General features: G+C 42.7%; 1 protein-coding gene and 1 pseudogene across 4 annotated transcripts in view; one reads left to right on the forward strand and one right to left on the reverse strand.

Annotated features, from left to right (window-relative positions):
* The window catches only part of LOC147999182 (disks large homolog 5-like), a 72,458-nt gene that overhangs the window by 34,685 nt on the left and 9,778 nt on the right, over nt 1–27,995 (forward strand). The gene's annotated exons all lie outside the window — the stretch shown is intronic.
* LOC147999185 (zinc finger CCCH-type antiviral protein 1 pseudogene) lies at nt 5,358–6,643 on the reverse strand (annotated as a pseudogene).

Below are 27,995 nucleotides of genomic sequence, written 5' to 3' on the forward strand. Positions count from 1 at the left end.
TTGCCAGCCATCCCTACAGGGCTCTGGTGTTCCCACTCCTCATTGTGGGTCAGGATCATCCTCCAGCACCACTTAGTGTCCATATTAGAGCAGATCTTTCACCTATTATCAATGATGACCATATGTATTCTGCACATCTGACAAAATACAGAATAGAAATTAGCTTCCTGTTGGCCAGATTGGCATAATGAGTTTTTTGATTGTTAGCATGAAAATTATTTTAATCTAAGCAGTTTAGGGAAGAACCTCAAGGACACCCATAGTGAATGCAGCCTGCAGCTGTGAACACAGGTTTCTGTTGGAGAGCAGGCCTGTGCAGGCCCAGAACCTAGGTGGGACAGTTCAAGCTACCCTTTTTCCATGGCCAATCTGGGATCATATTGAGAATGTATTTTTTCCAGGTGACTGATTTCCAATTTATGGAATTGAACTAAATTACTGAGAGTGGAGGTGACTCAGAGAGTTAAAGTACAAAAACAACAATCCAGAATGTCCACAAAAGCTTGCTGTCACCCCAGGGCTTTTAAAAGCTCAGCAGCTAGAGAAGCAATGTAGTATTTGGTTATTTTCATGCTTGGGTCTAGTCATTCATTATAAGCTGACCATGACACAAAAAGAGTCATCTGTGTCACAATAGAAGCTAGTTGTAACTAGATTCACCCCCACACTATCACATCACTACCGTATTTGTGGTTCTCAGTTACTATCTAAGACCCTGGAAGAGGCCTGGGTCTTGCTACACAAACTCATAATTTATGTCTTCATGACACTGTGTGCTTTGTTCTGTTGATGCTACCATTGGCATACAATACCTTGGATACTTTGTGCTGACATCTGTGACATGAGACAATAGTTCATGCCATGCCTAACCTGCATAAACTGTCCTTAGAGTACGGTGTAGTCAGAGGGGCCTTTTTTTTCTCTCTGAATTTTCAAAATATTTCCAGTCTTCAGACAAGTCTTCAGCCATTGTCCAGTGCCTGTCTTGAGATGTCCACATTGTCTCCTGGGAGTATTCATCCAGCCTGCTCTGTAATTTTGTAGAAGATTAATAGCGTTCCAGCCCTAGGATTTAATTCAGTGTGATTGTACTTTCCAAACATGCTCAAAGCCCTACATTCCACCATAGCCTGTGTGCTTTAGAGAAAGAAAATAAAGAACCACATTGCACTTGAAATTTCTCCCCCAACAAAAGGAGAGCCTGCATAGGGCCTTTAAGTAACTCTAAGTCCCAGCTTCTGCATAACTCCCTCCATCGACTCCATTATTGGTGTATTTTCATTACTGCTCACTTTATTTTTGGTGTGCAAAGAATGTGTACCATGTCAGTAAAGTGTGTGTGTGTGTGCGTGTGGGAGAGAGAGAGAGAGAGAGAGAGAGAGAGAGAGAGAGAGAGAGAGAGAGAGTTTGTGTTTGTTTGTGTTTCTGTGCAGGTGTTTGTGTATGTTCATCCATGAACTCACTATCAATTTTCATAAAATGACTTAGAAGACTGTAATGAAAACTGTCGAGGTGCATGCAGACGTGTGTTACTAGTGTCCCACGGCACCTGGCAGGTAACACTGAAATGGTGGTCTACTATAATACAGCCTAAAAACAGGCTGTGGATGGTTTACACAGAGATTGTGACGTCATCACCACTAGAGAGAGCAGCAAAAGCTTCATTTATCACATGCTGCTGTTACCAAGATGAGGCAAAGCCTTATCCTACAGAGAGTCTGGTATGATTTGATGGCAGGAAATAAACTTAGTACTAAAATCATTCAATTACAAACGAAGAGGATAATACAAAGAGTCATAGGAAGCAAGAGCTGTTTTTTGAGGAGATCCATAAGAGAAACAACCCCTTTCTGAAACTAAGTACACACCACAGTGTCAATACCTAAATTATCAAATCAGAAATGAAAAGGGGGATGAAGCAATAGACATGTGAGTGAATTCAACAATCATTAGGGCTTCTTCAGAGTCCTTTACTACAGAAAAGTGAAAAATCTATTTGATATTGGTAATTTTTCTACACAGATAGCAAATACCAAGTTAAATCCAAATGTGGGATTTAACTCATAAGATTATTCTCATAAGAAAATAGATAGTATTTAAACGATGCCACTACAAAAATTAAAAAATATATATGAGGGCCACTAGGCTTTAATGCAGCCTTTCTACCAGACGTTTAATGACGACCTAATAACAATAGTGCTTCAATTATTCCTCTGATTTGAAAGAGAAGGAACATTGCCAAACCCCTTCTCTGAGTTTCTCTTTTTACCTAGAATTCCTGAGTCTGTTGCTTCTTCCATTGTCACCCCGTCAATAGAGCTGCAGGGCGAGTCTGTCCCGCCCCAGAGGGTATCTGCCAGCTGACAGGGCTGGGTTTTGCTCTGCTTGCCCCTGCTCCTGCCCCCGCCCCTGCTCTTGCCCCTGCTCCTGCCCCCGCCTCACACCCGCACTCGATGTCGCCTCCGACCCATCCCCTTTCCCAGTCCCACCACCGCCCTCGACTCAGACCCGTCCCAACCCCCCCCAGCCTGCCCTCGCCCCTACCCTGCCCCAGCCCCGACCCCCCCACACCCGTCCTCTCCTTCGCCCCCCTCCCTGGCCTCCGCCCTCGCTGCCGCTGCTTGCGTTGCTACCATTCCTTCTTCGACTCCCCTGTCGACCCCACCGCCACTGCGGCTACCTTCTCCCACTTCTTCAGCCCAAGACTTTTGAGATCCTGGCTTGCAGCGCTCTGCACTAGGAGGCTAATGGAGGTGAGGAGAGCCTAAGGGACAGACCCCAGGCCTGGCCCCAGAGACTTGTGTCTCCCCCCTCCCCCGAAGTGCTTTCCCGCAGTTCTCCATTCTGGGTTCAGTTTGTGGGGACCCCAGCAGGTGGCAGGCTTTGCTGATCCTCAGGTGTGAGTCTGGGACAGTGGTGGGACTTATGGTTGAGGGAAGTCTTTCAGGCAAATGCAGGCTTTTCTCAAACTCTTGGACCATCTGGTGCCCTCCCTGGGGTCACAGGACCTGTGGAAGTTGGGAAGCCACTTTTCCCTGTCCTGTGTGACTTTCCCTGCAGAGTGAGCCCTCCTGCAGGAGATACTCTCTCATGCTTCTTTAAAAGCACCTGTTCCTCAGATCCAGATCAGCTGTGAAAACAGGCTTCTCCATGTCAGTGTGCTAGCTCCCCCTCCCAGCTCAGAGCTGCCACACCTAAGGATCCTCCAGCCCCAGTACTGGTTGGGTCTCATGGAGGAGTTAGAGCAAAGTGCCCCTTCTGAGAAGTGACTCAGAACAGAAGGTTCCTGCAACCCAATGAGGTCTCTTCCAGTTGCCCTGTTCTTGGTTTGCACTGGTATAATTCTGAGTCCCAGATTGGCAGCCCACATTGCTGTGAGGGTTGCTGGAGATTTTGCCCTGCCCACAGAACAGAAGTTTCAGAAGAAAGGCCAGTTTGGCATAATGAATTCTTTTGATAGATGGCAACAGAATTATCTTAATCTAAGCAGTTTAGGGAGGAACCTCAAGAGCATCCATAGTGAATGCAGCCTGCAGCTGTGAACACACGTTTCTTTTGGAGAGCAGGCCTGTGCAAGCCCAAGACCTAGGTGGGACAGTTCAAGCTGCCCTTTTTCCATCGCCAATCTGTGTTTGTATTGAGAAAGTATTTTTTTTCCAGTTGACTGATTTCCAACTTATGGAATGGAACTGACTTACTCAGAGTGGGGTTGACTTAGAGAGTTAAAGTACAGAAGGAATAATCCAGATGTCCACAAAAGCTTGCTGTCACACCAGGGCTTTTAAAAGCTCAGCAGCTAGAGAAGCAATGTAGTATTTGGTTATTCTCATGCTTAGGTCTAGTCATTCATTATAAGCTGAACATGACACAAAAAGAGTCATCTGTGTCACAATAGAAACTAGTTGTAACTAGACTTATACCACATTATCACATTATTACTATATTTGAGGTTCTCAGGTATGATCTTAGAAACTAGAAGAGGCCTGGTTCTTGCTACATATAGTCATATTCTATATCTTCACAACACTGTGTGATTTGTTCTGTTAATGCTACCATTGGCATACAATACCTAGGATATTTTGTGCTCACATCTGTGACATGAGACAATAGTTCATGTCATCCCTTACCTGAATAAACTGTCCTTAGAGTACAGTGTAGTCGGAGGGGCCTTCTTTTCCTCTGAGATAGCAAAACATTTCCAGTCTTCATACAAGTCTGTCAGCCATTGTCCAGTGCCTGTCTTGAGATGTCCACATTGTCAGCTGAGAGTCTTCATCCAGCCTGCCCTGTAATTCTGTAGAACATTAATAGGGTTCCAGCCCTAGGAATTAATTAAGTGTTCTAGTACTTGCCAAATATGCTCAAAACCTAGTTTCCACCCTAGCTCTGTGTGCTATACAGAAAGAAAATAAAGAACCCATTGCACTTGAAGTTTAGCCTCCAACAGAAGGAGAGCCTGCACAGGGCCTTTAAATAACTCTAAGCCCGAGCTTCCCCACAACCCCGTCCATCGATTCCTTTATTGGTGTGTTTTCATTAATACTCACTTTCTTCTTTGTGTAAAAAGAATGTGCACCATGTCAGTAAAGTGTGTGTGTGCGTCTGTGTTTGTGCATGTTCATCCATGAACTCACTATAAATTTTCATAAAATCACTCAGAAGTCCCTAGTGACTGTCGAGGTGCAGGCAGACTCATGTTACTACTGTCTCATGGCACCTTGCAGGGAGCACTGAAATCGTGGGCTACTTTAATACAGTCTAAAACGAGGCTGTGCATGGTTTTCAGTGAAATTGTGACGTCATCCCCACTACAGAGAGCAGCAAAAGCTTCATGTATCACATGCTGCTGTTACCAAGGTGAGGCAAAGCCTCATCCCATAGAGAGTCTGGTAGGATTTGATGGCAGGAAATAAACTCAGAACTAAAATCAATCAATTACAAACAAAGAGAATGATATAAAGAGCCAAGCAAAGCAAGAGCTGGCTTTTTTTTTTTTTTTTGAGAAGATCCACAAGACAGACAAACCACAGAGCCTATATCTAAAGTACCAAATCAGAAATGAAAAGGGGGATATAACAAAGGACACTGAGTTAATTCAACAATCATTAGGGCTTACTTCAGAGGCCTTTACTACAGAAAAGTGAAAAATCTATTTGATACTGGTGATTTTTCTAACAGATAACAAATACCAAGTTAAATACAGATTTGGGAAGGTAATGAATAATTCCCATAAGGAAATAGATACAGTCATTAAAGGCTGCCACTCCAAAAATTAAAAATAATAATAATCAGGGCCACATGGCTTTAATGCATCCTTTCTACCAGACTTTTAATGAAGACCCAATAACAATAGTGCTTCAATTATTCCACTGAATTGAAAGAGAAGGAACATTGCCAAACTCCTTCCCTGAGTTTCTCCTTTTACCTAGAATTCCTGAGTCTGTTGCTTCTTCCATTGTCACCCCATCAATAGAACCATTTAAAATGGGATGTAATCGATGTCTGGAGCCTCATTCTTTCCCTTGACCTCCATGCGGTGTCCAGAAGGCATGCCTGTTCTCATGGACATGGATTCATCTCTTTTTGCTGCAGCAAGAAGAAAGCCAGCAGAGGAGGCAGGAACTTACAAAGAATCAGTAGGATTTCTAGAAAAGAAGCATCCAGATCTCCATTCTCAGAAAACCCCTGGCTTGCTCTCATGTGACTGGGTCCTCAGACACCAGCAGCCTTAGATGAGACCAAGGAAAGCTGTGCAGAGTCCTGGGTCCCCAGGTTCTTGACCTCCTGAGTGACAGCTGTAGACACGTCCTCCAGGGAATCCTTACAGCTGGTGACATCTGGACAAGGTGAACCAGATGCCAAAATGAGACATGGGAGAGAAATCCTAGGCTGTTTGGAAGGAATCAGTCTCTGCTTTTGCTTCTGTCTCTGTGTGCCCTGCTGCTATGATGTTCATGGGGAGCTCTCATGCCAGTGGGTCTCCTCCTAATGTGTTTGTTGTTGCAGATGTCCTGGATGTTCTGGACCCCATCAGAACTCAGCCCGTGCTCAGTCATGGAGGTCAGCACCTTCCTGTCCATCAGGTCATGAGACCTGAGACAGTTGAGGTAACGGCAGTTGGCCTGGGTGAAGTGCTCACAGACTTGGACTCTCTTGCATGGCTGTGGCTTCAAGCAGATCTGTTTGTGGCTGTCTCCTTTGTAGTAACTTTTGCAGGAGAAAAGCATCCCCCTGTACCAGGAAGAAGGCCGGCTCCTCTTGGTTAAGCCCAGAAAGCTCATGATTCTTCAGGACTTGGAAGCTCTGTTCCTAAAAACTTGGTGTGGATATTTGCAGAGGTTTCTCTGGGATTTTGCATAATGACTCTGTCCCAGAAGTTTGAGCTTGCAGAGGCTTGGGCAATCTGTAGCATGGTCCCTGGATGCACTTGAGATTGAAGCCACAGGCTTCAGTAGTAGCCGCCACCTACAGCGTGATCCCTGCCTGATCTCCAGTCTCCAATAGGAATAAGCAGTCTTGCCCAGCAGCCCATAGAGCTCTGCCTCTGGAGCCTGATCCTACTCTGCAGTTCCTTTAAGGTCATGCAGCCCCTGTGGGTCCACAGGATCTTGGTGATGAAACAGTCTGCCCCAGGATCCCCCATGGTGCACTATGGCTGCAGCTGCTCAGGCTTGTGAGCTGGACTCTGCTTCGTGGAGTAAGGAAACTGGAAAAGGGGATAACACATGAAATGGAAATGAAGAAAATAACCAGTAAAAATTAAAAGAATTAAAGTCATCATCTCAGGAGAATGAGTGGGAAGCCAGGTCCTTAAGCAGGCAGGTTCTCCACAAAAATGCATGCTGGGTTCAAGACTGGACATGAGGTGCCCTGAGCTTGGGGACTGCCAGGCTCCTACTGGGAAGAGAGCTTTCTTCTTCATTTCCGTAAGTCTCTCTAGTTTTCTTTTAAGGCTTTCATCTCATCATTGACTTTCCCAATGACCTTTTATGACAAGCCATTATGGTTAACAAGAATTAAGTAAGGGCTCATTGAGCTATTGGTAGTTGGAGGTCTGGGGGAAGCCCTGGATAGAGAGATCTTGCCTGCCAGGGGTGGGATGTGCATGGTGGGAGGGACTAGTGGAGTGTCATTGGCCTCAGTATGCACAGGCTTGGGGCTGGTGCCTGGCTGCCTGGTGTGCCTCTGTGGCTACTTGGCCTGGGTCTCACCGAAGATGCCCATGGTGGTTGCTGGCCAGTTGTGCTTGCTCTCCCTGTCCTCGGGGCTTCTGGCGGGGCTGACCACAGCCTTGAACATGGACAAAGTGGGCCGGAAATTGGAGGATCATGGGAGCATCTTCAACTTCCCCCTCCCCAAGCACTGGCAGTTGCAGCTGGAGGACAAGCCACTGTGAGTTTCCCCACATCCAGGCAGGTGTTCTGCACCACCAGGAGAGCAAGGGCAAGCACTGCTGCCACCAGTCCCACATGCGCAAGGCCTATTTGCTGACTGGCAGGGCTTCACTTTGCTCTGCCTGGCTCTGCTTTGCCTTGCTCTGCCCTGTGGGCTCTCACTTCTTTGGCCAAAGACTGTTGAGATCCCGGCTTGCCTCACCTTTCAATAGGCACCTCTGTGAAGTGAGGAGAACCAAAGGGACAGAAGGCTGACCTGGCCCTGGAGACTTGTGTCTCCCCCTCCACCAAAGTGCTTTCCTCAGTTCTCCACTCCAGTTTTAGTTTGCAGGGATCCCAGCAGGTGGCAGGCTTTGCTGAGCCTCCCCTGTGAGAAGGGGACAGTGGTGGGACTTATGGTTGTGGGAAGTCTTTCAGGGAGATGCAGGCTTTCTCAAACTCTCCGACCATCCATCCAGTGCCCTCCCTGGTTCCCATTCCCTGTGTTTGTTGCGAAGTCACTTTTCGCTGTCCTGTGTGACTTTCCCTGCAGACTGGGCTCTCCTGCAGGAGATACTCTCACATGCTTCTTTAAAAGCCCCTGTTCCTCAGATCTAGATCAGCTGTGAAAACAGGCTTCTCCATGCCAGGGTGAGAGCTACCCCTCCCAGCTCAGAGCTGCAACACCATAGGATCCTCAGGCCCCAGTGCTGGGTGGGTCCCATGGAAGAGTTAGAGGAAAGCTTCCCTTCTGAGAAGTGACTTAACACAGAAGGTTCACAAGTGATAGTCAACCCCCAAGTATTTCTTCCAGGAGAAAGCACTCAGCTCTCCCCTTTAGACAGTTTAGGCTCCCACATGGCCCAGTTTTGTGATTGGGGAAGATTTTCTGGAGCTTAGTTGGCCAGTCAGAGTGGGGCTACATTCTTTTTTTTTTTTTCTTTATTAACTTGAGTATTTCTTATTTACATTTTGATTGTATTCTCTTTCCCGGTTTCCGGGCCAACATCCTCCTAACCCCCCCTCTTCTATATGGCTGTTCCCCTCCCCATCCTCCCTCCATTACCACCCTCCCCCCAACAATCACTTTCACTGGGGGTTCAGTCTTGACAGGACCAAGGGCTTCCCCTTCCACTGTGCCCTTACTAGGATATTCATTGCTACCTATGAGGTCAGAGTCCAGGGTCAGTCCATGTACAGTCTTTGGGTAGTGGCTTAGTCCCTGGAAGCTCTGGTTGCTTGGCATTGTTGTTCATATGGGGTCTCGGGCCCCTTCAAGCTCTTCCAGTTCTTTCTCTGATTCCTTCAACGGGGATCCCGTTCTCAGTTCAGTGATTTGCTGTTGGCATTCGCCTCTGTATTTGCTGTATTCTGGCTGTGTCTCTCAGGATCGATCTACATCCGGTTCCTGTCGGCCTGCACTTCTTTGCTTCATCCATCTTGTCTAATTGGATGGCTATATATGTATACGCCACATGTGGGGCAGGCTCTGAGTGGGTGTTCCTTCTGTGTCTGTTTTAATCTTTTCCTCTCTCTTCCCTGCCAAGGGTATTCTTGTTCCTCTTTAAAGAAGGAGTGAAGCATTCACTTTTTGGTCATCCTTCTTGATTTTCATGTGTTCTGTGCATCTAGGGTAATTCAAGCATTTGGGCTAATAGCCACTTATCAATGAGTGCATACCATGTATGTCTTTCTGTGATTGGGTTAGCTCACTCAGGATGATATTTTCCAGTTCCATCCATTTGCCTATGAATTCCATAAAATCATTGTTTTTGACAGCTGAATAATATTCCATTGTGTAGATGTACCACATTTTCTGTATCCATTCCTCTGTTGGGTTCTTTCCAGCTTCTGGCTATTATAAATAAGGCTGCTATGAACATAGTGGAGCATGTGTCTTTGTTATATGTTGGGGCATCTTTTGGGTATATGCCCAAGAGAGGTATAGCTTGGTCCTCAGGTAGTTCAATGTCCAATTTTCTGAGAAACCTCCAACTGATTTCCAGAATGGTTGTACCAGTCTGCCTCCCACCAACAATGGAGGAGTGTTCCTCTTTCTCCACATCCTGGCCAGCATTTGCTGTCACCTGAGTTTTTGATCTTAGCCATTCTCACTGCTGTGAGGTGAAATCTCAGGGTTGTTTTGATTTGCATTTCCCTTATGACTAAAGATGATGAACATTTCTTTCGGTGTTTCTCAGCCATTCGGCATTCCTCAGCTGTGAATTCTTTGTTTGCCTCTGAACTCCATTTTTTAATAGGGTTATTTTACTCCCTGCGGTCTAACTTCTTGAGTTCTTTGTATATTTTGGATATAAGCCCTCTATCGGTTGTAGAATTGGTAAAGATCTTTTCCCAATCTGTTGGTGGGGCTACATTCTTAATCCATACTCATTCACACAACAGAACATCTTCCTCCCCACCCACGAGGCTTTGACTTGAACCCAGGTCCTTCCAGGACCAACAGACCTGAGAGAACAGATTGCAGCACAAGAGAGAAAAGAAGCCAGAATAGTTTAAACTGGAGAAAACCCCCATATAGGCCATTTACCAACTATAGGGGTTGTGCATATTGTGGACTTCAGAATCTTAAGGTCAGATTTTTCTGATTACACCTTATAGGTGAAGCTGAAGTCTACTGAGGGTGGGATCATCCCAGGCAGGGAGGGGATCTGACTCTGCAGGCCTGGCCACCCTCTGCATTCTCCCAAAAATAATTTTTAGTCAGCTGTAAATCTGAAGTGAAATTTGTTTTTTGTCAACTCAAACGGTTGACATTTCAAGTCTCACACACCATGTGAGAGACACACATTTATCCACAGGGGATTTGAACTTACTTCTATAGAAATGACTGTGGGCCAACAGAGGGAAAGCATTCTTGCCTTTACCATTCTGTCTGTATCAGAGACTACATGGACTGGCTTCCTGGACAGACATGTCCAAGCAGACAGACATTGTAATGAGGGAAAACTTAGGCAAGAAATGACCTGGGGACAGTGATTTCAGATTGTGCCTTTAGCCAGGAATCTCTGTTGTCATTAAGGCAAGCAGTCTTGGGCCTGCCAAAACTTGTCAGTATTTCAGGGCTCTTACAACTGCTCCAGGTACTTCTGAGGTGAAAGCCTTTCATTAAAAAAAAAAAAGTTTATAGAGCAATATTTCTCAACCAGTGGGTGGCAACTGCTTCACAGAGATTGCATATCAGATACCTTGTACATTATGACTCATAAGAGTAGCAATATTATTTATGAAGTAGCAATGAAATAATTTTATGGAGGGGATCATCACAGTATGAAGAGCTGTATTAAAGGGTTGCAGCAGTAGGACTGTTGAGAACCACTGCCATAGAAGCTGACACATGGGAGCAGACTCCTCAGATGAGTAGAGATCCATGGCAAGGGATACTGTGTCCCACCCTAGAACCCAGAGGCAGAATCTATCCCAGGAGTCTGTGGGCTCACCTTGTCTTAAATTCTCCCAGGGTCAAGAATAGCATTGATCATCTCAGCAGAGTCAGCTTGCACAGCCACATCAGGCCCATGGCTTCCCTGTACAGAGAAGGATGTGGGTCTAAGTGACAGACAGTGAGACTGAGGGGACCCTGATACTCATTTGCTTTGAGCTGTGGTTTCTTCACCTGTAAACTGGAGGTGTTTCTGCTGAATTGGGTTGTTGTGGAGATTAACAGAACATACAACCTGCTCAGTGTCTGCCTGGCATGGACCCTGCTGGTTAAATGGAAGCTGTCGATGATGACGATATTAAAAGTAGAATTTCTAGCCAGATAGTGTTAGTTGTGGGGCGCCATACAAGTGTTCTAAGCATTTTCTGATTCTAAGACCGCCTCACCTTACAACCTAAGGCTCTTGATTTAAATTTTAAAAAAAGAATAAATATAAAATACCAATATGAAAAAATCATAATCAGAAATGAGCTAATTCCTGCGAAGTCATTTAGCTTTACATTTTCTGCTTCTATTTCCAAGGCATCTAGAGTAGCACTATCCGAGATCCTAAAGCCTTCTATTATTTTTTTTTTTATTAACTTGAGTATTTCTTATATACATTTCGAGTGTTATTCCCTTTCCCGGTTTCCGGGCAAACATCCCCCTCCCCCCTCCCCTTCCTTATGGGTGTTCCCCTCCCAACCCTCCCACCATTGCCGCCCTCCCCCCATAGACTAGTTCACTGGGGGTTCAGTCTTAGCAGGACCCAGGGCTTCCCCTTCCACTGGTGCTCTTACTAGGATATTCATTGCTACCTATGGGGTCAGAGTCCAGGGTCAGTCCATGTATAGTCTTTAGGTAGTGGCTTAGTCCCTGGAAGCTCTGGTTGCTTGGCATTGTTGTACTTTTGGGGTCTCGAGCCCCTTCAAGCTCTTCCAGTTCTTTCTCTGATTCCTTCAATAGGGGACCTATTCTCAGTTCAGTGGTTTGCTGCTGGCATTCGCCTCTGTATTTGCTGTATTCTGGCTGTGTCTCTCAGGAGCGATCTACATCCGGCTCCTGTCGGTCTGCACTTCTTTGCTTCATCCATCTAGTCCAATTGGGTGGCTGTATATGTATGGGCCAAATGTGGGACAGGCTCTGAATGGGTGTTCCTTCAGTCTCTGTTTTAATCTTTGCCTCTCCCTTCCCTGCCAAGGGTATTCTTTTTCCTCATTTAAAGAAGGAGTGAAGCATTCACATTTTGATCATCCGTCTTGAGTTTCGTTTGTTCTAGGGATCTAGGGTAATTCAAGCATTTGGGCTAATAGCCACTTATCAATGAGTGCATACCATGTATGTCTTTCTGTGATTGGGTTAGTTCACTCAGGATGATATTTTCCAGTTCCAACCATTTGCCTACGAATTTCATAAACTCGTTGTTTTTGATAGCTGAGTAGTATTCCATTGTGTAGATGTACCACATTTTCTGTATCCATTCCTCTGTTGAAGGGCATCTGGGTTCTTTCCATTTTCTGGCTATTATAAATAAGGCTGCGATGAACATAGTGGAGCACGTGTCTCTTTTATATGTTGAGGCATCTTTTGGGTATATGCCCAAGAGAGGTATAGCTGGATCCTCAGGCAGTTCAATGTCCAATTTTCTGAGGAACCTCCAGACTGATTTCCAGAATGGTTTTACCAGTCTGCAATCCCACCAACAATGGAGGAGTGTTCCTCTTTCTCCACAACCTCGCCAGCATCTGCTGTCACCTGAGTTTTTGATCTTAGCCAATCGCACTGGTTAAAAAATGGGGTTCAGAGCTAAACAAAGAATTCACAGCTGAGGAATGCCGAATGGCTGAGAAACACCTAAAGAAATGTTCAACATCTTTAGTCATAAGGGAAATGCAAATCAAAACAACCCTGAGATTTCACCTCACACCAGTGCGATTGGCTAAAGCCTTCTATTATGGTGCTACCCATTCATTCCTCTCTCCTTGAGGACTTCTCAGGTGACTTACCAGAATCAGATGGCTTTTAAGATTGTTCCCATCAGGTGCGATCTCTTTGTCCATGGGCCTTGCCAAAAGTTGCAGGGCCAACCTGTTGTTTTACAATCCAAAATTCCAGACATTAATTTTACCAATGAAGTTTCAGGAGTCAGATGCTGAAGTCAAGTAAAGCTCCCAACTGTCTTTCCTGATTCACTGACCTCCCAGAAGAAGAGCAGTCCTGTTCCCTCTGAACACTTTCTTAAAAATCCTTTAACTCAAAAACTTTCCATTGGTTTAGTTATCTAGATTTCCTTTCACGTTGTGTCTTGATCTGCTGGACCTAAGTGCACTTTTTACCTTTGCCATAAATGTGTGTGGTAGGTGAGCCATACCGTAATTAAGTCCATGTTTACATGAATAAACAACTCTTGCTTTAAATGTCTGTGCCATGGCCCTGCTATACCACACACTAGTTTTTCAGTAAATAATACATTCTTGGAGATCACAGTGTGATCAAATATTTTGTAACATGATTTAGTAACGTCCCCTTGATTTTATAAATCAATTTCTTTGACGAGGATTCTGGGTGTTGTCTGTCAGGTCTGAGTGCATCATCTTGGGAATCCCAAGGAACATCAAACTTGGGCTTTTGAAACTGTTGCATATGGCCAACCCGGAGCAAAAACCACCCAGGAATCTACTGATACTTGACACACATTCATTCACCTGCCTTTTTCATATAGTTTATGGCAAGAGGTCACCATTCTTGACCTTGTTTCATTATAAAACGTGGTACTAAATGTAAGAGTTGGGGTCAAGGAGATCACCCCACAAATCACAAAATACCCATCTCAGATAACCATGTATGGTTTATTGAATACAAAACATCCATGAATTTCAGGACAGAATTAAAAGTCCAAACCTAAGGATAATAGAATAGAAGAGAATTTAGATTTCCAGTTTACAGGTCCAGTAAGCATATTCAGTGAATCATAGCAGAAAACATCCATAAGGTAAAGAAAGAAAAGGCCATGAGGGTACAACAAGCCTACAGAATGCCAATTTAATCATACCAGAAACAATTCCTCCATTAACATAATAATTAAAACACTGAATGCACAGATCAAAGAAAGATCATTAGAAGGGGTAAGGTATAAATAACCAGTAACAAATAAGTTCAGACCTATCTGAATTACACCAGACTTCTCAACAGAGACTCCAAAAGCCAGAAAATCTTGGGCAGATGTAATGCGGACCAAGGATCCTATACCCAGCATAATTCTCAATCACCATAAATGGAGAAACCAAAATATTTCATGACAAAACCAAATTTAAACAATATTTTTCTCTAAGAAAGCACAACAGAGGATTGTAGTAGGGAAACTCCAAGACAATGAGCTAAACTATACCCAAGAAAAACCAAGAAATAAATCATCTCTCAATAATTTCAAAAAATGAAGCACACAATCACCATTTCACCCATAACCAGAAAAAGAAGAGAAAGCAGCAACTATTGGTCTTTAATATCTAACCAGACCCTCTGTCACCAATCCCCCAGCTCCTAGGGAATAAACTGCCAGCCAAAGTATATACAGGGTCTATGGTTCTAGTTAACTGTGTAGAAGAGGACTGATTTAAGTGGCACCCATGTGGCGGGAGGCCATTGACTACGCTGAGGCCTGTTGCCCACCAAAAGTAGATGCTGGAGTTGTGAGGTGGGAATGGATATGTGTAGGTGGGGGAACACTGTCATATAGGCAAAGCTGAGCAGAAATGGGATGTAAGATATTATGAGGGGAGTGTGGAAAGCAGGACAACAGTTGAAATGTAAATAAATAAAATAACCAATTAATAAAAAAATAGCCAAAAATAAAATAAAAAGTGAAAAGGTAAAAGAAAACTTACACCAAAACAAAAGAAATCCTTGTAGTGGATTGGCCTAATTCTGCTTGTATTTTAATGCTAATATGTAGAACTCAAGACTGGTTAACCTCCAAAAACTGACCCTGCTCCCAGTTAACTGTGATCATAAAGAAGCCAACAGCCAACAGCTGCACAGCAGAGAGATGGGGGAGGTGAGCTTTGAGGGCTTTGCTAGAGAGGATCATGAGGAGGGAAGAAGGAGGAAGAAGCTGCCAGAGAATAAAGGAAGAACATGTGTGATGGAGAGGAGAGAGGAAGAGGAGAGCAGCCATGGTTAAGGGAGAGGAGAGCCTGGTCCTGAGGGCTGTCCAAGTGCAACAAAGAGCAGCCAAGATGCTACACAGTCAGTACGAGTTGAGTGTTATTGTTTGGAAAGTAGATCTGATACCATGGAGGGCAGGCAGCTGCCCAGCTACTGTGCTGATTAAGGCATATGATGAATAAATTTACAAAATATGTATAACCAGTAAGGAGCTCTATAGAGGATCCTAAAAGGAATACTTTAGTTTGAAGAGAAGGATAAAATACCAGAGGAAACAGGAAATAATTTAACAAAACTAGAACAGTCAATCAAAAGAAGCCAATAAAACGCTTCCTGGTTGCTGCCGCTGCAGAGAGCCCCTGGGCAGCACCCCACGAGCGAACTTGAGCCTCGGGACCACAGATCCCGGCCCGCAGCAGCTCTCTGCTCCCAGACCCGGTGAGAGAGAGACCCAACCGCCTGGTCAGGTGGGCACTCCTGAGGCTGCAGAGCAGAAGAGACCACCAACACTGCTCACCCCTGCCCACATCCCTGGCCCAAGAGGAAACTGTATAAGGCCTCTGGGCTCCCGTGGGGGAGGGCCCAGGAGCGGCAGGACCCCTGCCACAGACACCGCCGGACCCTGAAGGAAACAGACCGGATAAACAGTTCTCTGCACCCAAATCCCGTGGGAGGGAGAGCTAAACCTTCAGAGAGGCAGACAGGCCTGGGAAACCAGAAGAGACTGCTCCCTGCACACACATCTCGGACGCCAGAGGAAAAAGCCAAAGACCATCTGGAACCCTGGTGCACTGAAGCTCCCGGAAGGGGCGGCACAGGTCTTCCTGGTTGCTGCCGCTGCAGAGAGCCCCTGGACAGCACCCCACGAGCAAACCTGAGCCTCGGGACCACAGGTAAGACCAAATTTTCTGCTGCAAGAAAGCTGCCTGGTGAACTCAAGACACAGGCCCACAGGAACAGCTGAAGACCTGTAGAGAGGAAAAACTACACGCCCGAAAGCAGAACACTCTGTCCCCATAACTGACTGAAAGAGAGGAAAACAGGTCTACAGCACTCCTGACACACAGGCTTATAGGACAGTCTAGCCACTGTCAGAAATAGCAGAACAAAGTAACACTAGAGATAATCTGATGGCGAGAGGCAAGCGCAGGAACCCAAGCAACAGAAACCAAGACTACATGCCATCATCGGAGCCCAATTCTCCCACCAAAACAAACATGGAATATCCAAACACACCAGAAAAGCAAGATCTAGTTTCAAAATCATATTTGATCATGATGCTGGAGGACTTCAGGAAAGACCTGAACACACTTAGGGAAGCACAGGAAAACATTAATAAACAAGTAAAAGCCTACAGAGAGGAATCGCAAAAATCCCTGAAAGAATTCCAGGAAAACACAATCAAACAGTTGAAGGAATTAAAAATGGAAATAGAAGCAATCAAGAAAGAACACATGGAAACAACCCTGGATATAGAAAACCAAAAGAAGAGACAAGGAGCTGTAGATACAAGCTTCACCAACAGAATACAAGAGATGGAAGAGAGAATCTCAGGAGCAGAAGATTCCATAGAAATCATTGACTCAACTGTCAAAGATAATGTAAAGCGGAAAAAGCTACTGGTCCAAAACATACAGGAAATCCAGGACTCAATGAGAAGATCAAACCTAAGGATAATAGGTATAGAAGAGAGTGAAGACTCCCAGCTCAAAGGACCAGTAAATATCTTCAACAAAATCATAGAAGAAAACTTCCCTAACCTAAAAAAAGAGATACCCATAGACATACAGGAAGCCTACAGAACTCCAAATAGATTGGACCAGAAAAGAAACACCTCCCGTCACATAATTGTCAAAACACCAAACGCACAAAATAAAGAAAGAATATTAAAAGCAGTAAGGGAAAAAGGTCAAGTAACATATAAAGGGAGACCTATCAGAATCACACCAGACTTCTCGCCAGAAACTATGAAGGCCAGAAGATCCTGGACTGATGTTATACAGACCCTAAGAGAACACAAATGCCAGCCCAGATTACTGTATCCAGCAAAACTCTCAATTAACATTGATGGAGAAACCAAGATATTCCATGACAAAACCAAATTTACACAATATCTTTCTACAAATCCAGCACTACAAAGGATAATAAATGGTAAAGCCCAACATAAGGAGGCAAGCTATACCCTAGAAGAAGCAAGAAACTAATCGTCTTGGCAACAAAACAAAGAGAATGAAAGCACACAAACATAACCTCACATCAAATATGAATATAACGGGAAGCAATAAGCACTATTCCTTAATATCTCTCAATATCAATGGCCTCAACTCCCCAATAAAAAGACATAGATTAACAAACTGGATACGCAACGAGGACCCTGCATTCTGCTGCCTACAGGAAACACACCTCAGAGACAAAGACAGACACTACCTCAGAGTGAAAGGCTGGAAAACAACTTTCCAAGCAAATGGTCAGAAGAAGCAAGCTGGAGTAGCCATTCTAATATCAAATAAAATCAATTTCCAACTAAAAGTCATCAAAAAAGATAAGGAAGGACACTTCATATTCATCAAAGGAAAAATCAACCAAGATGAACTCTCAATCCTAAATATCTATGCCCCAAATACAAGGGCACCTACATATGTAAAAGAAACCTTACTAAAGCTCAAAACACACATTGCACCTCACACAATAATAGTGGGAGATTTCAACACCCCACTCTCATCAATGGACAGATCATGGAAACAGAAATTAAACAGTGATGTAGACAGACTAAGAGAAGTCATGAGCCAAATGGACTTAACGGATATTTATAGAACATTCTATCCTAAAGCAAAAGGATATACCTTCTTCTCAGCTCCTCATGGTACTTTCTCCAAAATTGACCATATAATTGGTCAAAAAACGGGCCTCAACAGGTACAGAAAGATAGAAATAATCCCATGCGTGCTATCGGACCACCACGGCCTAAAACTGGTCTTCAATAACAATAAGGGAAGAATGCCCACATATACGTGGAAATTGAACAATGCTCTACTCAATGATAACCTGGTCAAGGAAGAAATAAAGAAAGAAATTAAAAACTTTTTAGAATTTAATGAAAATGAAGATACAACATACTCAAACTTATGGGACACAATGAAAGCTGTGCTAAGAGGAAAACTCATAGCGCTGAGTGCCTGCAGAAAGAAACAGGAAAGAGCATATGTCAGCAGCTTGACAGCACACCTAAAAGCTCTAGAACAAAAAGAAGCAAATACACCCAGGAGGAGTAGAAGGCAGGAAATAATCAAACTCAGAGCTGAAATCAACCAAGTAGAAACAAAAAGGACCATAGAAAGAATCAACAGAACCAAAAGTTGGTTCTTTGAGAAAATCAACAAGATAGATAAACCCTTAGCCAGACTAACGAGAGGACACAGAGAGTGTGTCCAAATTAACAAAATCAGAAATGAAAAGGGAGACATAACTACAGATTCGGAGGAAATTCAAAAAATCATCAGATCTTACTATAAAAACCTATATTCAACAAAATTTGAAAATCTTCAGGAAATGGACAATTTCCTAGACAGATACCAGGTATCGAAGTTAAATCAGGAACAGATAAACCAGTTAAACAACCCCATAACTCCTAAGGAAATAGAAGCAGTCATTAAAGGTCTCCCAACCAAAAAGAGCCCAGGTCCAGACGGGTTTAGTGCAGAATTCTATCAAACCTTCATAGAAGACCTCATACCAATATTATCCAAACTATTCCACAAAATTGAAACAGATGGAGCCCTACCGAATTCCTTCTATGAAGCCACAATTACTCTTATACCTAAACCACACAAAGACACAACAAAGAAAGAGAACTTCAGACCAATTTCCCTTATGAATATCGACGCAAAAATACTCAATAAAATTCTGGCAAACCGAATTCAAGAGCACATCAAAACAATCATCCACCATGATCAAGTAGGCTTCATCCCAGGCATGCAGGGATGGTTTAATATACGGAAAACAATCAACGTGATCCATTATATAAACAAACTGAAAGAACAGAACCACATGATCATTTCATTAGATGCTGAGAAAGCATTTGACAAAATTCAACACCCCTTCATGATAAAAGTCCTGGAAAGAATAGGAATTCAAGGCCCATACCTAAACATAGTAAAAGCCATATACAGCAAACCAGTTGCTAACATTAAACTAAATGGAGAGAAACTTGAAGCAATCCCACTAAAATCAGGGACTAGACAAGGCTGCCCACTCTCTCCCTACTTATTCAATATAGTTCTTGAAGTTCTAGCCAGAGCAATCAGACAACAAAAGGAGATCAAAGGGATACAGATCGGAAAAGAAGAGGTCAAAATATCACTATTTGCAGATGACATGATAGTATATTTAAGTGATCCCAAAAGTTCCACCAGAGAACTACTAAAGCTGATAAACAACTTCAGCAAAGTGGCTGGGTATAAAATTAACTCAAATAAATCAGTTGCCTTCCTCTATACAAAAGAGAAACAAGCCGAGAAAGAAATTAGGGAAACGACACCCTTCATAATAGACCCAAATAATATAAAGTACCTCGGTGTGACTTTAACCAAGCAAGTAAAAGATCTGTACAATAAGAACTTCAAGACACTGAGGAAAGAAATTGAAGAAGACCTCAGAAGATGGAAAGATCTCCCATGCTCATGGATTGGCAGGATTAATATGGTAAAAATGGCCATTTTACCAAAAGCAGTCTACAGATTCAATGCAATCCCCATCAAAATACCAATCCAATTCTTCAAAGAGTTAGACAGAACAATTTGCAAATTCATCTGGAATAACAAAAAACCCAGGATAGCTAAAGCTATCCTCAACAATAAAAGGACTTCAGGGGGAATCACTATCCCTGAACTCAAGCAGTATTACAGAGCAATAGTGATAAAAACTGCATGGTATTGGTACAGAGACAGACAGATAGACCAATGGAATAGAATTGAAGACCCAGAAATGAACCCACACACCTATGGTCACTTGATTTTTGACAAAGGAGCCAAAACCATCCAATGGAAAAAAGATAGCATTTTCAGCAAATGGTGCTGGTTCAACTGGAGGGCAACATGTAGAAGAATGCAGATCGATCCATCCTTATCACCCTGTACAAAGCTTAAGTCCAAGTGGATCAAGGACCTCCACATCAAACCAGACACACTCAAACTAATAGAAGAAAAACTAGGGAAGCATCTGGAACACATGGGCACTGGAAAAAATTTCCTGAACAAAAAACCAATGGCTTATGCTCTAAGATCAAGAATCGACAAATGGGATCTCATAAAACTGCAAAGCTTCTGTAAGGCAAAGGACACTGTGGTTAGGACAAAACGGCAACCAACAGATTGGGAAAAGATCTTTACCAATCCTACAACAGATAGAGGCCTTATTTCCAAAATATACAAAGAACTCAAGAAGTTAGACCGCAGGGAAACAAATAACCCTATTAAAAAATGGGGTTCAGAGCTAAACAAAGAATTCACAGCTGAGGAATGCCGAATGGCTGAGAAACACCTAAAGAAATGTTCAACATCTTTAGTCATAAGGGAAATGCAAATCAAAACAACCCTGAGATTTCACCTCACACCAGTGCGATTGGCTAAGATCAAAAACTCAGGTGACAGCAGATGCTGGCGAGGATGTGGAGAAAGAGGAACACTCCTCCATTGTTGGTGGGATTGCAGACTGGTAAAACCATTCTGGAAATCAGTCTGGAGGTTCCTCAGAAAATTGGACATTGAACTGCCTGATGATCCAGCTATACCTCTCTTGGGCATATACCCAAAAGATGCCTCAACATATAAAAGAGACACGTGCTCCACTATGTTCATCGCAGCCTTATTTATAATAGCCAGAAGCTGGAAAGAACCCAGATGCCCTTCAACAGAGGAATGGATACAGAAAATGTGGTACATCTACACAATGGAATATTACTCAGCTATCAAAAACAACGAGTTTATGAAATTCGTAGGCAAATGGTTGGAACTGGAAAATATCATCCTGAGTGAGCTAACCCAATCACAGAAAGACATACATGGTATGCACTCATTGATAAGTGGCTATTAGCCCAAATGCTTGAATTACCCTAGATCCCTAGAACAAACGAAACTCAAGACGGATGATCAAAATGTGAATGCTTCACTCCTTCTTTAAATGAGGAAAAAGAATACCCTTGGCAGGGAAGGGAGAGGCAAAGATTAAAACAGAGACTGAAGGAACACCCATTCAGAGCCTGCCCCACATGTGGCCCATACATATACAGCCACCCAATTAGACAAGATGGATGAAGCAAAGAAGTGCAGACCGACAGGAGCCGGATGTAGATCGCTCCTGAGAGACACAGCCAGAATACAGCAAATATAGAGGCGAATGCCAGCAGCAAACCACTGAACTGAGAATAGGTCCCCTATTGAAGGAATCAGAGAAAGAACTGGAAGAGCTTGAAGGGGCTCGAGACCCCAAAAGTACAACAATGCCAAGCAACCAGAGCTTCCAGGGACTAAGCCACTACCTAAAGACTATACATGGACTGACCCTGGACTCTGACCCCATAGGTAGCAATGAATATCCTAGTAAGAGCACCAGTGGAAGGGGAAGCCCTGGGTCCTGCTAAGACTGAACCCACAGTGAACTAGTCTATGGGGGGAGGGCGGCAATGGGGGGAGGGTAGGGAGGGGAACACCCATAAGGAAGGGGAGGGGGGAGGGGGATGTTTGCCCGGAAACCGGGAAAGGGAATAACACTCGAAATGTATATAAGAAATACTCAAGTTAATAAAAAAAAAAAAAAAAAAAAAAAAAAAAAAAAAAAAAAAAAAAAAAAAAGAAGTACATGCTGACCAGAAGTGGATATAGATCTCTCCTGTGAGATACAGCCAGAAAAAAAAAAAAAAAAAAAAAAAAAAAAAAAAAAAAAAAAAAAAAAAAGAAGCCAATAAAACACACAAAAATTAACAAAATTAAATACATAGGTTTAAATAATATTTGCATATCACTAAACTCAATTCCCCAGTGAACAGACATTATTTAGCCAGAAACAGGATCACCATCATGAGAGATGTAGAGGATATACTAGGGAAACAGACCTAAGACACAGGTCCCTATAGCAATTCTATGCAGTTTCTCTATCCAGCTGACAGAATAGATTTCAAACCAATCCTGTCAAGAAGATGTAAGGACATTGATTTTATACTTTGCAATTACCAAAAGATACTACAATTCTAAATATATACATATTAAACACAGCAGTCACAAATTTAAATATATAATTATCAGATAGATGTGAAATTACCCATTAGCTATAATAGTGGTTGTGATTGTTTTTAATAGTCTATTCTGACCACTTGGCAGATCACATGCAAATAAACAAAAGAGGAGGAGCAGAATTCAGTGACATCATCAGTCAAATGGACCTAACAAACTACACTGAACTATACATATATTTTCTATCAGCCTGTGGATCTGTCTCCAAAATTGACCACGGATTAGGACACAGAACAGCCCTCAGGAAAGATAAGAAAGCTGAAGTAGTGTCACGCATTCTATCTAAGCACAAAGGAATCAAACTGGTATCACACAATAGAAAGTGCAGTCAATACACACTCTCGTGGAAGGTCAGCAACACAAACAACACACTCCTGAAAGGGCCAAGGGAGAAACACACAAGGAAAAATTAAAATTCCTAGAAATGAGTGACAATGAAAACACAACCACCACAGATCTATGCGATACAACATAGTTTTAGGAATTATGTTGCAGTCAGCAAAGCCAGAGCAATGGACCCATCTAATCCCTTTGTCATGCATCAGAAGTAGAGAATGTGGAGTGTGCCCTGTTGGGTTAATGCCTTGAACTGGCTCACCACATTCCCAATTTCCCTTTGCAATGATAACATATTTTTGGCATTACACATTGGATGTATGCAATTTGCCTTTTGATTTCATAGGGGAATAATTAAGGGACTTCCTGGAGTGTCGAAAAGCACTGTGGATAAACTGTGTAGAGACCGAAAGACTACAGGGGTTTTGGAAGCTGAGCTAATGTATTTTTATTATGATATGTTTAAGAATCTATGGGGAATTGGGAGTGGAATATGGTGATTTGAATGATAATGGCCCCCATAAACTCACATATATGAATGTTTGTTGCTGGTTAGTGGAAATATTCGGGAAGAATTATAAGATACGGATTTGTTGGAGGAGTGTATGGGATTGGGCTTTGAGGTTTCCAAATTCAACACCATCTATAGTTAACACTTTCTCTGTCTCCGACTTGCACATAAGATGTAAGCTCTCAGCCAATTCTCTAGAAACATGGTGTCCTACCTGCTGCCATGTACCCCAGCATAATATTCATAGACTCATGATCCTTGAAACTGTAAGCTGAAATAAACTCTTTCTTCTACAAGTTCCCTTGCTCATGGTGTCTCTTCACAGCATAGAAAAGAAACTAAGATTGGAAGGAACAGTTAAGTGAAAAATTTCTCAATAATATCCTGGAAAATAAAATTCAGACATTTACCAAATGTGTCAGGTACCGTGATCAAGCTGGCTTGACTGCAGAGGTGCAAGAATGTTTCAACAAATACAAATGAATAAACAATTCACCACAGAAAACCAAGGACAGGAAACACATGATCACTGCAGTAGAGGCAGACAATCTCTTTGGCAAAATCCCACAGTGATTAATGCAAAAGTCCTGGAGAATCTGGGATATGGAGAAGACATACCTTAACATTATGAAGGCGATATGCAAGGCCAACAGCATCCTAACTGGAGGAAACAATAATGGATTTCCACTAAAATCAGGAATAAGTCACAGATGTTCATTCTTTTCATCTAATTCAACTAGTATGTGAAGTCTTCTCCAAACAATATGACAATAGAGAGATGGAAAGGCATGTTAATATGAAAGAAAGCAGTCAGAGTATTCTCATTTGCCGGCGATATGATCCATATATAAAGACCACGAAACCACTAGCAAACTCCTATGGCTCATGGACACATTCACTAAAATCACAGTAAAATCAATAGAACTCCTGTATACCAACAATAAATAAGACGAAAGAAGCCAAGAAAACAAACCCATTCAGAATAAAAATCTTGTAATATCTAAGGAAGTAAAGACTTGTTAAAATGAAATCATTAGGAAAAATAAAAAAACTAAAGAAACCAGAAAATGAAGAGACCTCTCATTTTCATGTATCAGTATGATTTATATTATTATATTGAATCCTACCAGAGTCATCTACTGGTTTAAATCCATCCCATTATAATCCCAATACAGATCTTCATGGGAATGAAAAAAAATCTCAGAAGTCACATGAAAGCACAAATGAGCAGGGCAGTCAGACACTGCTAACTAATAAGACAGTAAAGCACTGCGGGAGGCATCACCTTTAATGATTTCACCTTCATTTTGGGGAATAGTAAAAAAGAAAAACCAGCATGTTAATATCATGAGAGCAGACACAGTGCCTAATGGAATAAAATTGAAGAGCCTGATATTGGCCTATGTTCTTATCAGCATTTGGGTTTTGAGAAAAAGGAAAACAAACAAACAAAACAAAAAACCCACAACCCCCCCTCCCACCACCACACACAAGTGCAGTTTTCAACCTGTGGGTTGCAACCCCTTCAGGGAACAGTCACATATGAGACATACTTTATACATGATATTTACATTACAATTCAAAACAGTAGCCACCTTACATTTATGACTTAGCAATGAAATAATTTGGTAGTTGGGGTTGGTTACCACAATGTGAAGAACTGTATTCCTTGAGTTGTTCTTGGTCATAGTATTTTTCTGCAGTAACAGAAATGTGACTGATATATAAACTGGTACCGAAGTGAGTGGAGATGTTTGTGAGGAATCTCTTGATTTTTTGGAGGAGGGTGGGAGACTTTGGATTGGGAAAACTGTTGAATTATTTAAGAAGATCTTAACAGTTCTTTTAGTTTGCCACATGGGAGACATAAGTATTGTGAGTCTGTGCAAAATAGAGCCTCTCTGATGAAACTTCAAAGGATGGCAGGAACTCTATTGGTGACTGGCTTAGAAGCAATTGATATAATTTTGGCAAACAATCTGTCTCTTTTCTGCCTGTTTACTAAGAAGTGACCTGAAGATAAATAAAAAGCTAATTGACTAATTGTTTTGAGCAAACTTCAAGGGGTAGCTATCCGGTGACCTTCCTCATATGGTAGGAATGTGTGTTTGTATTTTTCATTGTTAATGTAGCCAGGACTTCAGTTAATCCTGCCACATTCAGGGTCTGGAGGCATAGGACACTGCAAGATCTCCCAGGATTTGGAAAATGTCCCAATTGTTGTAAGGTCCCCAAAACATGTTGTCACCCCACACACATTGGGAAGCAACTTAAAGGAATATGACCCCCTCATTCTCAAGAGGAAGGGTGGGTGGGTGGTTATTTGTCTGCCGTGGGCTGTAGATGATTATTGTCAGTTAGGGGGTTGGTTGCAAGTTCTTACTGGCCATGGTCAGGGAGGAAACAGTAAAGCAGATTCGAATCAGGAATGTCTTTCTTCCTTTCTCTTTCTGTCCTCAATTCTCTGTCTAATGTGGTGGGAAATCAGGAGAAGGGACTAAAATGACAAAATCATAGATCACTGTATCTCTCTTTATACTAGAAAGCAATACCAAGTCTCAAATATTTTAGGATGGCATGGATTTTTGAATGATGATAGAATTTAAAATTGTACTTGCATAAATGATTCAATTCATTTTTAAGATATAAGTATATGCAACTTATTCACAATGTGGTGTAAAATTCTAATTTAATAAAATTACTACTGCACACTGCCGTGGATAATTAAGGAATTCAAGCTAGTACTTTCCAACTATAAATAATCAGTCTTCCAGTCATGTTAGGTACTGCTTTAGTTAGGTACAGAAATAAGCTTTATTTAACTTCCTGTGTATGTTTTTAAAGTTAAGTAGGAAGTAAATCCCTTGGGAAAAAAAGCCACATTTGTCCACTGAGATAGACATTACATACAAAGGTGGTTCTCAAATCCTTTAGAGATCTGAAGAATCTGCCATTTCAGATGTCCTAATAGTTAAAGGCTTTTCACAGTGGGAGAGACCTCAACTCCTGGTAGTGTCCCCAATTTATTCTGAAAAAGATGATGGGCTCTAAAGAACCATTGGGTGAAATACTACCCACTTACCTCTACTGCTGCCAGAAAGCTGTCCAGACTGTGCAGAAGTTGATCATGGGGAAGTCTGTGTCCCAGTTTTTGGAAAAAAAAATAGGATAGTCCTTCAAGTGACCTGCTTCAAAGGATTGTTGTCAGAGCTCCTGGCCCATTGAGTTGAAGGTGGATGCCACAGTGACACAGGAATATTTGCTGACTGACTCCCAGGGTAGCCAACAATTTCTGTCATTTCTTAGGTTTGGAAGCTGTTTGCTCTGAATTTCCTTTTATTCAGGCAACATTTCTCCTCCTCAGATCTTGGATGGGGTTGAAGATTAGATAGTTTAGTCTTAACCTTTTCTTGTTATGAGAATCAGAAAAGCAAACTTGTTCACCATCGTGCAGAAATGTGACAGCCAGGAACCTGGACAGGAACAGGGTGGACATGGGAGGCTCAGAAAGCAGGGCTCTATGGACACTCCACAGCAGTATCAAAACTCCTGCGATAACCGCTCTGGCACCATAAATCCTGAGAGAGGATGGGGATGCCAGGAGAGTGTGCGTGGTCTGCCCACTGCCTGGGACTTTTAAAAGCTTGTACCACCCCCGAGCACATAGAAGAGCTTGAGCAGAAAGAGGCCGATGCCCAGAAGCCGCTGCTGTGGTAGGAGGCAGTTATGGCGGTTGGAGGTGGAGGAGTGATGGGAGAAGACCGAGGAGTTTCCCCAAAAGACAAGAACAGACACCATCCTTACTACTCCAGAACCCACGCCAATCCCACCCCACCCCTAAATGCCCAGTCCACTGCCAAACTTCCCCATGCCAAGCATTCACAACTTCATCCCCACTGTGCTCATTTCTTATTTTTTTTAACTTCTTATTTATTCTCTGTGAACCTCACATCCTGCACCTCAACTCCATTCATCTGCCCTCCCCTCAGGTCTGCACTCCACCCTTACATCCTGCTCTAAATCAGAGCAAAAATAATCTTCGTGTGGAAGCTGAATAAAGAAAAAGAAAAAGAAAATTTGTACGCAAAAAATGTGTCAAATTTTAAGGATGAAAGACATAAACGCTTAAATTGTTTGGAATTAATGAAAGTACATTTGGTCTCAGAAGACTTATTATGGTTAATAAATGCAAGTTATGATAGATAAGGGATACAAAGCTTAAAAAGTGATAGAAAATGATTTAGGTACAAAATTTTAGACTAATATAATTTAGATAATGAAGTACCTTCTCCAATTTTGCAAAATACGAATGGACAGAATATTGTGACAGTAATTCTTACCTGATGCATCTCATAAGTTTTCTTATTTTATCTAGCTTATTAATGTTAAATTAAAGGTATTTCTTGGAGTAAAAGGGGAAATGCTGAGGTGACCTCCCTTTGTACTAAGGTGTGTCAACTTTCAATTGTTAGTTCTGTACTGGCAGTGAGCTAAGTGCTGGCAGGATTTCTCTTGTCATTTCTATGTCCCATCATCAGCTTTGCTATTTTGTGGATGTTTGTCCTTCTCACCAGCTCAACACAAGCTAAGAGATGTATCAGGTGTTGTCTCACTGCCGATTGGATGTAATAAAGATCTGATGGCCAAGAGGTGCGTCAGGAAGTATGTGGGCAGAACTTCCGGGCATAGAGAGGGACATAGGCAGAGGCAAGCTGAAGCAGGAGATTCAGAATAGACATGGGCAGGAAGAGATATGGAACAGACTACAGCAGAGGGGTAAAGAGCTAACCAGCAGGTGGGTCTTAATGGTAGAAGAATGGGGTTAATTTTTAGAGAAGATGAGGGACTGCCCAGTGAAAGGCCTAAGATTCAAACTATGTTCG

The sequence above is a fragment of the Rattus norvegicus genome, chromosome 19 (genome assembly GCF_021556685.1).
Source record: "Rattus norvegicus strain SHRSP/BbbUtx chromosome 19, alternate assembly SHRSP_T2T, whole genome shotgun sequence".
Taxonomy (NCBI): Eukaryota; Metazoa; Chordata; class Mammalia; order Rodentia; family Muridae; genus Rattus; species Rattus norvegicus.